Source organism: Berghia stephanieae, unplaced genomic scaffold (genome assembly GCF_034508935.2).
Source record: "Berghia stephanieae isolate SIO BIC M18660-M18661 unplaced genomic scaffold, UCSD_Bste_1.3 scaffold1566, whole genome shotgun sequence".
Taxonomy (NCBI): Eukaryota; Metazoa; Mollusca; class Gastropoda; order Nudibranchia; family Aeolidiidae; genus Berghia; species Berghia stephanieae.
The window spans coordinates 1-11,593 of NW_027622586.1; the positions used below are offsets into that span (position 1 = coordinate 1).

Below are 11,593 nucleotides of genomic sequence, written 5' to 3' on the forward strand. Positions count from 1 at the left end.
TTTTTTTATTCTACTTGAGAAACAAGTCGTATAAAATTAGATATCTAGTCAAGTTGAACTGCAAAATCAATTCTATTTTAGACAATAAAACAGTTAAATAGTGCACTAGCTCTGAATAAAAAGCAATTTGCTTTCCCAAACCCTTGGAATAAAAATCTCTTTCGCCTCAATACAGAAAAAGTCAACACTACTTGTTTGCCACCACTTTTTTTGTAGTTCCACAAAGAGGGTTGGTCCTGCTCTGGATGGAAAAATTGAAATAAAAAAGAGACATTTCATTAGCAATTTTTGAAAATGGCATTATTGTCATAAAATGCATTTGTCAAAGACATAGCAATTTTTAAAACGAAGTGGTTATTTGTACTACCACTACAAATAGCGAAAACTTCCGCTTTTCACTATTTGTACTCCCAGAACTCTTATGTGTTTAAAGTTGCAAACCACCGCTCCTTTACTCCCAGCACTCCTATGCGTTTAAAGTTGCATTTGTGAGCTTTCAAGGACCAGCCGACCAGGGTTGCCAGTTTGGCATTTTAAATGCCAGATTCCAAAAATCTGGCATTTTTGAAAACTTTGGCATTAGAAAAATCATTTGGCATTTGGCATTTTCATTTGGCATTTTCTTTTCTTGTATATTATACTTCAAATGACACCTTTTCTTAATTAAGTTTCATAAGAAACACGAAACAGTAAGTTTTCTTAATTGTCAATAATTATTTAACTGTTTACGTATTTACCTTTCATGTTAATGTATTTCTTTTTCATTCTTAAAGTCCAACCGTGGTGTAGTGGTTTAGCACTCCACTTAGTAGTCAGTAGGTAAAAAATTACCCCAACAGGAAATTTAGTATAATTTTTAAAAAAGGAAAAAAAAAGAAAAGAAAAGAAAACACGCAAGCCACCAGGATATGATAGTAAATTGTCTATCAAAAGTGAGTAGTTTTCTTAGTGGGAGTGGGAGTCAACAGACTTTGGCATTTTTTTGAGTGTTTTGGCATTTTTTGAGTCTTCCCCTGGCATTTTGTTGAAAAATAATCTGGCAACCCTGCAGTCGACCAGCCTCCACTTTTCGCGGTCTTTCTTTGAGAAGTGTGAAGAAAAAAAAAAAATGGCCCTCTCGGTAAACGAGACATTCTCATCTTTTCTCCAATTTGAAAACATTCGAAAATGAGAATAATGTACTTTTTATTAAAAAGTCAACAAAGAAGGTAAGTAAACTAGATACGACAATTTTTTTCCTTAATTAAGTGGCAACTCATTTCTCGTCATTCTCACTCTTTAACTCATCAACTAAGAAGAGTACACCACCTCAAACATTTGTCAGTTCATATCTTTGCTTTTATGAGGTCTATTTTCATTTTGAAAAGTTCAAAGTGAACAACTAAATGACGCCGATTCAGTGGTGCATTTGGTCTATCTTCATGTGAATAAATATTTTATTATTGACTTTTCCAAAATTCCCATTAGCCACTCCCACGCCTCGTTCTGAAAAAAGTCCGCGAAATTAAAGGGGAGGCAAGAGAAAATCAGCTGATCGTTAAAATAGTAACAGAAAAGTGGAGGTGCTCGGCAATGAATGCAAGAAAGACATTTAAAACGCCGTAAAAATGTTTAAAAATCACTTAATGTTATAATTACCATCCATAACAACCTGTCAAATTCACATATGTAAGATGTCAAGCCAAAATTAATAATAAAATAATAAAGATCACGATTGACCGGTGGTCCGTTGACTACACATGCATACGAGTACCAGAAATATTTTGTAAACAATGTAACACAATATAATGTGCAAGTTTCAAAGCAAATGCAACCACAAATAACATCAAAGAACAATGTGGGACTACTGTTTTAATTTCATAAAACCAAACGTATATTTTCTGCCCCCGATATTGAACGTGTAGTTAGTATGTATCGTACAAACAACATTCGTTTAGACAGGTAGTCGGGATTCTAGCGCCAGTTTTATTTGGGCAACCATGATTGGGATTCACTCAATGCACTTATTATTAAATTATTTATTATTATTATTATTATTATTATTATTATATTATTATTATTATTATTATTATTATTTATTATTATTATTATTATCATTATTATCATTATATAATAATAATAATAATAATAATAATAATAATAATAATAATAATAATAATAATAATAATAATAATAATAATAATAATAATGATAATAATAATAATAATAATAATAATAATAATAATAATAATAACAATAATAATAATAATAATAATAATAATATAATAATAATAATAATAATAATAATAATAATAATAATAAGCAGTTGAAAGGATATAGTCTTTGGTGTATAAGTGCATATGTACAATATTTCTTATAATAAATGCTTCAAAACAAAACAAAACTAAAAAAAATAAATAAAGAATAAATGAATAAAAATATCTATTTGGGCATTTACTTACATTAATAGTCTTGAAAATCACAATCACAATCCATGAAAATTAAATATCCCAAAATCCGAAGAAGACATGAATTTAATCCAAAATCCAACACAGGAATGTATTTTAATAGGAGACAGATATCCTATTAAAACCATAGCATTACTTGCAAACAACAATACCCCACTCTGCGTTTAACGGGCTTGTGGCCGTCACATTGTAAATTGTGGCCGCATTAGGGTAATCGGTGTCCTAAAGACTGACACACTGACATACAATCAATGAGAACTATAAAGAATCCATTCTAGAATTCAACTACAAACTGAAAAGCATGATAAATATCACTCTCTCAAATAATTTCCTTTGCTCATGTTCACTCACACTCTCCTTTATTGCAAAACATTGATAAGTGAGATAAAGTTTGTATTTCAATTATAAACTTAATCACATAACCTAAATGATGGAGAATAAAAACAGCTAATTATAAAAAAAAAATTCACAGATCAAGTTATCTATTTGAACTCCGCATATTTAGCTTAATTACTCATTGACCATATATTTTTTTTAATGGCATTGTTTCATTTAAACAAGACCATGACGCTTATGCCTGGACCGGGTATTCACAAATTCTGCTTTTGTGTTCCACTTTTCGAATCGAATTAATCTCTATCTTATCCGTTTATTTGCAAATTTTCTGCACTTTATAAATAAGACCATAACGCTTATGTCTGAACCGGTTGTTCGCAAATTCTGCCTTTGTGTTCCACTGTTCGATTAGAATTAATCTCTATTTTTTCCGTTTATTTGCAAAGTTTCTGCACTTTATAAATAAGACCATAGCGCTTATGTCTGGACCGGGCATTCGCAAATTCTGCTTTTGTGTTCCACTTTTCGAATCGAATTAATATCTAGTCTATCCGTTTATTTGCAAAGTTTCTGCATTTTATTAATAAGACCATAACGCTTATGTCTGGACCGGGCATTTGCAAATTCTGCTTTAGTGTTCCACTTTTCGAATCGAATTAATCTCTATTTTATCCATTTATTTGCAAAGTTTCTAGATTTTATCAATAAGACCATAACGCTTATGTCTGGACCGGTTGTTCGCAAATTCTGCTTTGTGTTCCACTGTTCGATAGAATTAATCTGTTTTTTCCGTTTATTTGCAAAGTTTCTGCACTTTATAAATAAGACCATAGCGCTTATGTCTGGACCGGGCATTCGCAAATTCTGCTTTTGTGTTCCACTTTTCGAATCGAATTAATCTCTATTTATCAGTTTATTTGCAAAGATTCTGTACTTTATAAATAGGACTATGACGCTTATGTCTGGACCGGGCATTCGCAAATTCTGCTTTTGTGTTCCACTTTTCGAATCGAAATAACATCTAGTCTATCCGTTTATTTGCAAAGTTTCTGCACTTTATAAATAAGACCATAACGCTTATGTCTGGACCGGGCATTCGCAAATTCTGCTTTTGTGTTCCACTTTTCGAATCGAATGAATCTCTATCTTATCCGTTTTTTTGCAAAGTTTCTTCACTTTATAAATAAGACCATAACACTTATGTCTGGACCGGGCATTCGCAAATTCTGCTTTTGTGTTCCACTTTTCGAATCGAATTAATCTCTATCTTTATCCGTTTATTTGCAAAGTTTCTGCACTTTATAAATAAGACCATACGCTTATGTCTGGACCGGGCATTCGCAAATTCTGCTTTTGTGTTCCACTTTTCGAATCGAATGAATCTCTATCTTATCCGTTTTTTGCAATTTCTCATTTATAATAAGACCATCCTTATGTCTGACGCATTCGCAATTCTTTGTTTCACTTCGAATCGAATAATCTCTATATCGTTTTTGCAAGTTCACTTTATAAATAAGACCATAACACTTATGTCTGGACCGGGCATTCGCAAATTCTGCTTTTGTGTTCCACTTTTTTATTTTTTTTTTTTTTTTTTTCATTATGTCGACCGGAATTCGAATCTGCTTACTTTTAATACCATTAGTTTATTTGCAAAGATTCTGCACTTTATAAATAAGACCATGACGCTTATGTCTGGACCGGGTATTCGCAAATTCTCCTTTTGTGTTCCACTTTTCGAATCGAATTAATATCTAGTCTATCGGTTTATTTGCAAAGTTTCTGCATTTTATAAATAATAATAATTGTTCAAAATTTTACCTTACACCCGATATTACAAGTACAAGTGAGCCAGGTGAAGAAGATTGTCAAACAGTGTGACAGATGAAATAGGAAGAGAGAGAGAGAGGGAGGGAGAGAGAGAGAGAGAGAGAGAGAGAGAGAGAGAGAGAGAGAGAGAGGGGGGGGGGCAAGAGAGAGAGAGAGAGAGGGTAAGAGAGAGAGAGAGATATTCGTTTTTTGTTCAAAATCTCTCTCTCTCTCTATCTCTCATTGCACAAGGTTGTGCTATTTACTACTATTTATCAAGAACAGCCAAGCTGGCAACCCAGTCTCTGTATAAACTAAGCAAGATGGCAACAGGGACCTCGCTCCTTATCCAATGCCGAAGCTTTAGTTTGAGTCAAACGGTTTTGTTAAAAAAAAAACACCCAAAATAAGTTCGTGTCGTAAGTGATGGAAGTTGAAGTCGGCTTATTATAAAATCGTTTTTATGGTCTGTTTGGATTACCCTTTTTAAATAGAAAAAGTGAATATATCATAAACTTGAAGAATAGGCAAGCTAAATGAAATTTAAATTGACTGATTAAATGAGTACGCGAGGCTGAGTTGCGAACGACTACTGGGTTCCGACATTCCGATCCCAGTGTCATTCATGTTCACCGTACCGTGTTACTGTCTACACACTACACTGCATTGTTAGTGACTGGGCATGTCTTTTTTGTTTGTATGTTTTACGCAAGCTTAATAAAAATTAAATTGACTGATTAAATGAATACGTGAGGCAGAGTTGCGAACGACTCATGGGTTCCGACATTCCGATCCCAGTGTCAGTCATGTTCACCGTACTGTGTTACTGTCTACACACACTACACGGCATTGTTAGTGACTGGTCATGCCTGTTTTGTTTGTATGTTTCTTTTAATATGGGTCAATTTACAAAGAATAATAATAGAAATATTCAAAACAAAAACTAGATTCACTATTACGTGCCTGTAATGAAGTGCTTTCCACAAACCGTGAGCGAGAATGATGGTGGAGGTAATGGCAACCATGTGGGTTTGTTATTGTTTCCTACCTCCGTCAACCCGCGCATCCGGTTGCGCACCCACGCTGATTCTGACCAATAGGTCATTCATTTTGTATGTCGTGATCTATTTTTCCTTGATTTCAGCTGTCTCAGCTCTAAACTATACTTTTCTTTCTCAATAAATAATTCATTTTCTGTTTGCAATGTATTACAGAGATGTTGATTTACCACATGTAAAAATTTCAAAGTTGTATCTGAAGCTGTTTCTGAATTATACGTGATTATCCATTGGGATGCTGTGCTTTGTTCACATTTTTTCCTATTAAGCTATATAGAGAGATTTTCCACCACATAAACGGTCATAACTTTTTAACCAGTTGAGACAGAGCGATAATTTTTCACTCTAGTTAATGTTTCACTCCCCTTTATTTTTCTACGCTAAATTAATATTAATACCCATAGCCACTATTTTGAAAAATTCTTGCAAGTGCCTACTAAGAGGGTTGAACTTGAACCTGAACATGCTCCTTCTTCTTCTTCTTCTTCTACTAATAACTACAACTAGATAGGTACTACTCCTCTCCTGAATGATCGGAACCGTTTAAGAAGCTAAATTACGGGTTCCACCGGCGCAGCTCTCTAGACTTCCAGTCCCACAGTGCCCAGTATGGGCGGGAGACCTTACCCCCGATGTTCCCCGAGCCTCGAGGTAGTTTCACTTTATAATTGTTTTAGTTTTAGCTTTTGAACTGTGGATCTTTTGTCAAACGTTTTATTTTAATTTTTCAAATTTAGTAGCACTTTAAAGGCCTGCGTTAGGTATCGCTCTGCTGTACTGTAACTGTAAGAGCGTAAGAATAACATGGTAAAAGTACCGTAAAAGTATGCTGATGAAAATGATATTGACAATGAAATTATAAGAAGAAGAACAATAGAACTTATAAACAAATCAATAAAGAAGCTTTAAAAAATGAAATTTAAAAGAAGTAAGAAAAGACTGCCTCAAGAAGTGAAAAAATTGTCCCTGTTGTTGAGATGTGAAGTGGACATAATCGTGTCTGTTAAGAATTAGAAGAAATGAAAGATGCCACTTTTTATTTTAAATGTAGAAAAAAGTAAAATTACTCCGCTCAGCATTGCTGCTGGTGTGATGTCTAGTGTTAGTTAGGTGTCACTATATTAGAGTGATATCTTGTTACTTCATATTTTCATTTTAAAACCTGTAGAACAACTTGATTGATTTGTAAATTTCCTTATATGACCATTGTTTTAGTTTTCCGCAGCCATTATAATTCAATTTGAAATATTGAAAGGTACTGGAGAGGAGTCTTAGCGGGGGTTTTTTTTTGTCTTGTTAGTTTTAGTTATAGGTCATAGTGCAGGTCCAAGTGTTGGAAATGTACAAGGTTTTATTTTTTATTTTAAGGTTAGTTGAAGGAATACTTTCCTTAGCTCAAGGAATGTGCAGAAGACCTCCCCTATTTACTACTTACTACTACTACCCAAGTACTAGTGCTAGACTACTTCTTCCGCCACCTCACTCCTAAACGGACTGACACCACAGGCAACTGATATTATTCTCTCTCTCTCTCTCTCTCTCTCTCTCTCTCTCTCTCTCCTCTCTCTCTCTCTCTCTCTCTCTCTCTCTCTCTCTCTCTCTGAGTGTGTATCTGTCTGTCTAGTTCTGCCCATCTCCCCTCTTTTTACTAATTAGTTTGTAGGTGTTTGGCAAATTCTCAAGAACAGCCAAGATATATGCGGCTGTGTGGCACTCACTTCCGGATTGGAAGGTCCTGGGGTCGAGCCTCGCCAAGGACTCACATTCTCTCACTGTACTCATGTGTATGATTTCCTATCCGCTAAGAGCGTTGTCTGTCAGAAGAAAAACATCGCCTAACGTTCTACTTGTTACGTGTTGCTGCTAGTCATGGATCCTTTGTAAAGTGCTTTGAGCATGTTTGGTGGATATTGCGGCTTATGAAAGCTCAATTCTTTTTTTAATATTTAAAAAAGATGCAGGATGATGACGGGCATGCGCTACTTTATGATGTAGTATAAACCATTCCTAATATATGATTTTGCTAAATAGGCCTACACTCAAATTTTACGAGTGTATCTGGTGGCAAATATTAGACACTCGTTGCCACTGTGATTTTGATGAAACTTGGCTTATACACAGATACATGAATTTTCCTAATACGGCTTCAAACATGCGATCTGAACTTCAATTTATAATGAAGTAATTTTTCTCAAATGACAGCTTGATTGAATGTGACAAGATCCTTTTACTTAATACAATTCAATTTAGTGTAGTCTGTAGTTGTTTGCCTAATATTAGAATGCACAGAATTTGAATTTTTATTGACTTTAAATATTGAAAACAACATGCCTTTGGCTTTCCATTTGTGCCATTCAGCTTTTGACCTAGTCACTGATTTGAGTACCACGTCACAAATTTAAGTTCTTCGAGAAAACTCTCGACTTACTTTCTTATTCTTCTAACGTACTGAACTGTAACACCTTTGTCTCAGTTGGAGAAAATATTGCAATTTTTAAACTTAATATTTAGGTATTTATGTTATGATCTTTTATATTAATATTATTCCGTGTTTTTCAGCTTCCATCATATCACCCTGAGGAAAGTTGGCTAATTTATGACTTTTGTGTCTATGAATGCAAGCAGGGCAAAAAGCAATTGACTTCAAGCAAAGGAGTTCGCCCTAACCAGAGGTAGGAGGTTGTTTTTGGACGGGGGCAGGAGGTGTTTTTTTACTTTTACATATTTAAAAAAAATGAAAATATTATATGCACAAGGTTATAATATTTCAGAATAACTCGGAAGTAAATTATCACCATCAGCTTTTCTATCTTGATTGCCTAGACAATTTTAATAAAGCAATCAAACTGATTCTGAATTTTAAAACATCCAGAGGAAGAGGCAATGTGTGCCTATCTGCAGCTCATTTACAGTCTTCAGTGGGCGGGCTGCACGATGTAATGCAGCAAGACGATAGTTCAACTATTACCAGAACAGGTTTAAAAAGTGAAAGACTTGATTTGTTCATTAATTGTATCTGATTGCGCTGGATTAGTATTATTATTGAATGTCTTATTAAGATTTATTTTCAATTGCTCTATAATCTGCATGTTGAAATCCTTCACAATTGAGTTATGCAAGTGACAACGCTATTAATATTTTATGATACTATGTTGTGGATAATTTTATTATTTTGTAATAAAAAGTTTTTCTTACCATGCAGGACTCTGAAATTAATACTGGCTTCTGAGGGTTACAGGGGCTAATCACCACCATGAAAATCACCCATGTGATAAATTGGTAAGACTCATTCATTTTATACTTATTTTCCATCGATATTTTGTCCCTGCAGTTTTTCGCTGCCGAAAATTTTACACTTGACAGCAATTAATCGCAAATTCTATTTTAGTTGCAATTAGACTCAATTTTTTTTATAAATATGTATTATTTTTTCTTTTCTTGTTACTTTATATTTTCAGTACTTAATTGTCCCTCCCCCCTCCCACTATTGAGTGTAATATATAGTAATAGATTAGGTAGGTAAATGCACTGTTGACACCAGGACCAAATGTTTAAAGGACAACAGCCATTCCAACTCATATTTTATTACGATACATTCAAGGTGGCGCACTGAGATGGAGAGATGATGACCAGCTTGTGACAAAATTGACTGTTCCAGAATTTGTATTTTTTTTTATTAAAAAAAAAATTTCTTGGAAGGGTTCTGGGCAGAGAGTTCACATTTTTCTATCCCTTATATTTGTTTTCCCTTTCCATGTTGCTCCCTGTCTTTGTTATGGATTAAGATTGCTCATTTTTTCCTGGTCCTTGCGGGGGTCTTTAGTTGGGAGGCAGACAGTCAAATACAGTACCTTTCTTCTTGAGATGATTTTTTATACTGTAAGTCATCTCTCTGTTATGTACTGTTATAGTTATAGGTTTTGAATATTATTGCATTATGTTAAATGTTTTAGCAGGATCCTTTGCTTGTGTCTCGGTGAGACTTTGAGGTAATGTCAAAATTGGTACATCTTTGAGGTGCTCGTGAAATCTACTGTTCCCTATTTATTGAATCAGTCACCATATCATCATCCTTTTTATAGTGTTGCAAGCGCTATTAAGTCCTGTAAGACAATATAAGCAGATCTAGGTGGTGGTATTTTTTTGGGTCTTTTTTTTTTTTTTGTTCCAGATAAGGAATTTTAAGATTTGATGGTTGTCCATAGACTTTTCAAAATAAAATTTGATTTTGACTATGAGTACGATGCAGTTATAAGTGCTTGATTTCTGAGGACTAATTATAAATGGTGACCACTCTATTGCGTTTTTGTATGCCATGAAAATGTTACAAAGACAATGAAGCGACGTTTTTTGGGAATTCTGCAGTCATTCATTTAACCCTTGAATTTGATGAGCGCCTGTTGCATTTTAGTTCATTCAAGTATTTTAGAGTGACAAACACAACTCGTGCATTATGGGTTTATATGCAGATTTTTGTCTTTAAATTGTCAATAAAAAATAAAATGCTTTTTTTTTTTTGTTTTGTTAGCTGGCAGGTCTGAAGAATTGAATGCTATTGCATACAATTTTGTACTTTTAATCTTTTTTCTTTTTACATTGAGCCATCCTCACTTTATCCGGAGAATCGCCTGCCCCTCGTGAATGAGACAGTGAAGGCTATGGCTAAAACAAAGGTGTCCACAACCCAACTTAGGCAATACATTCAATCAAGCCAAGGATAAAATGTATTGCCTAAAGATGTCGAAGATTTGCAGCGGAGATTGTTCAAGACTGATATTGACGGGACGGACGGTGAGACGGTACAGGAATTACTGAGAGAGATAGAGGAGGAAGGAGGTGTAACAAAGTTCAGTGTGAATGAGGATGGTGGTTTTGAGTATTTGTTTTAAGTAACGGGAAGAATGAGGCGTGATTTGAGTGTTTTTTGTGATGTGTTTGTTATGGATGCAACATACAAAGTAAATCGATATTTGTATCCACTTGTGAATGTTATGTGCATAGATGATGAGGGTCATGGCGGGCGAAAGACTGGAAATCCATGACCAACCTGAAACTGACATTGTACCAGTATGACGTGTGACAAATACACAGGAAGGACGGTATCGAATTGTATCTTCAGTGACAAACAGGATCAATAGCTTGTTTCAAGTTATGGGAGAACATCAGTTTCTGCAAAGAATCTCCCAGTTGGAACAGTTTTTGACTCTTGTCTCTGAAGATAAAGACTTTGACATTGTTGACATGACTGACTTAATACAGACAAATCCCCATTCTAACCCTCTTTCTGACTTTTCAGAGATACCAGACATTGTAAATGCACATACTGACCAGAGACCACAGACATTATAAATACACACTCTGCCCAGACAGAGACCACACAAGTTATGGACACACAGACTGACCAGACAGAGACCACAGACGTTATGGACACACAAACTGACCAGACAGAGAGACCACAGACGTTATGGACACACAGACTGACCAGACAGGGACTCCAGATAACAGAGACGTGCGACCATAAAGATGCCCTTGACATGACAGAGACAGTTAGACTGCGAAATTTTTCAAAGGTTTTCTACACAGGAAATTTCATACAAATTTCCCTTTTAAAAATAATCCCTTTACTCATTGCCCCATTTGTAAAATTTATTTTCATGTAATAAACCCCCAAAAAAAGTAAATTTTTAACGTGGGGGGGGGCGTCACGTTACTGTAGAATGAGCTTAAGTCTCAATGGGATATTAGCTTTGGGAAAACCACGAGTTGGTTTTTTTAAAAAACCTGTTGCTATGCTATCTTGTGTTTGACAACGTTCTCAGTCGCCAAACTTTACTAGCTATCCTTCACAAAAATGCAGGGTTAAATTGTGTGAAGTACTTTTGGGGGCCGGAAGATAGAAAGGGCTTTAGTGCAGGCTACTGTATTGTGTCAGGGCCGGGGAAC

General features: G+C 34.9%; 1 long non-coding RNA gene across 5 annotated transcripts; it reads left to right on the plus strand.

Moving 5' to 3' along the window:
- Positions 1-1,055: 1,055 nt before the first annotated feature.
- On the plus strand, positions 1,056-11,195 carry LOC144961151 (uncharacterized). Of its 5 annotated transcripts, none has more exons than XR_013643071.1 (4): positions 1,056-1,208; positions 8,210-8,322; positions 8,853-8,929; positions 10,252-11,195. It is a non-coding gene; the product is annotated as an uncharacterized LOC144961151 (long non-coding RNA). The 5 variants fall into 5 exon arrangements; XR_013643069.1 differs by lacking the exon at positions 1,056-1,208 and adding an exon at positions 4,509-6,751; XR_013643070.1 differs by lacking the exon at positions 1,056-1,208 and adding an exon at positions 4,516-6,905.
- Positions 11,196-11,593: the final 398 nt, after the last annotated feature.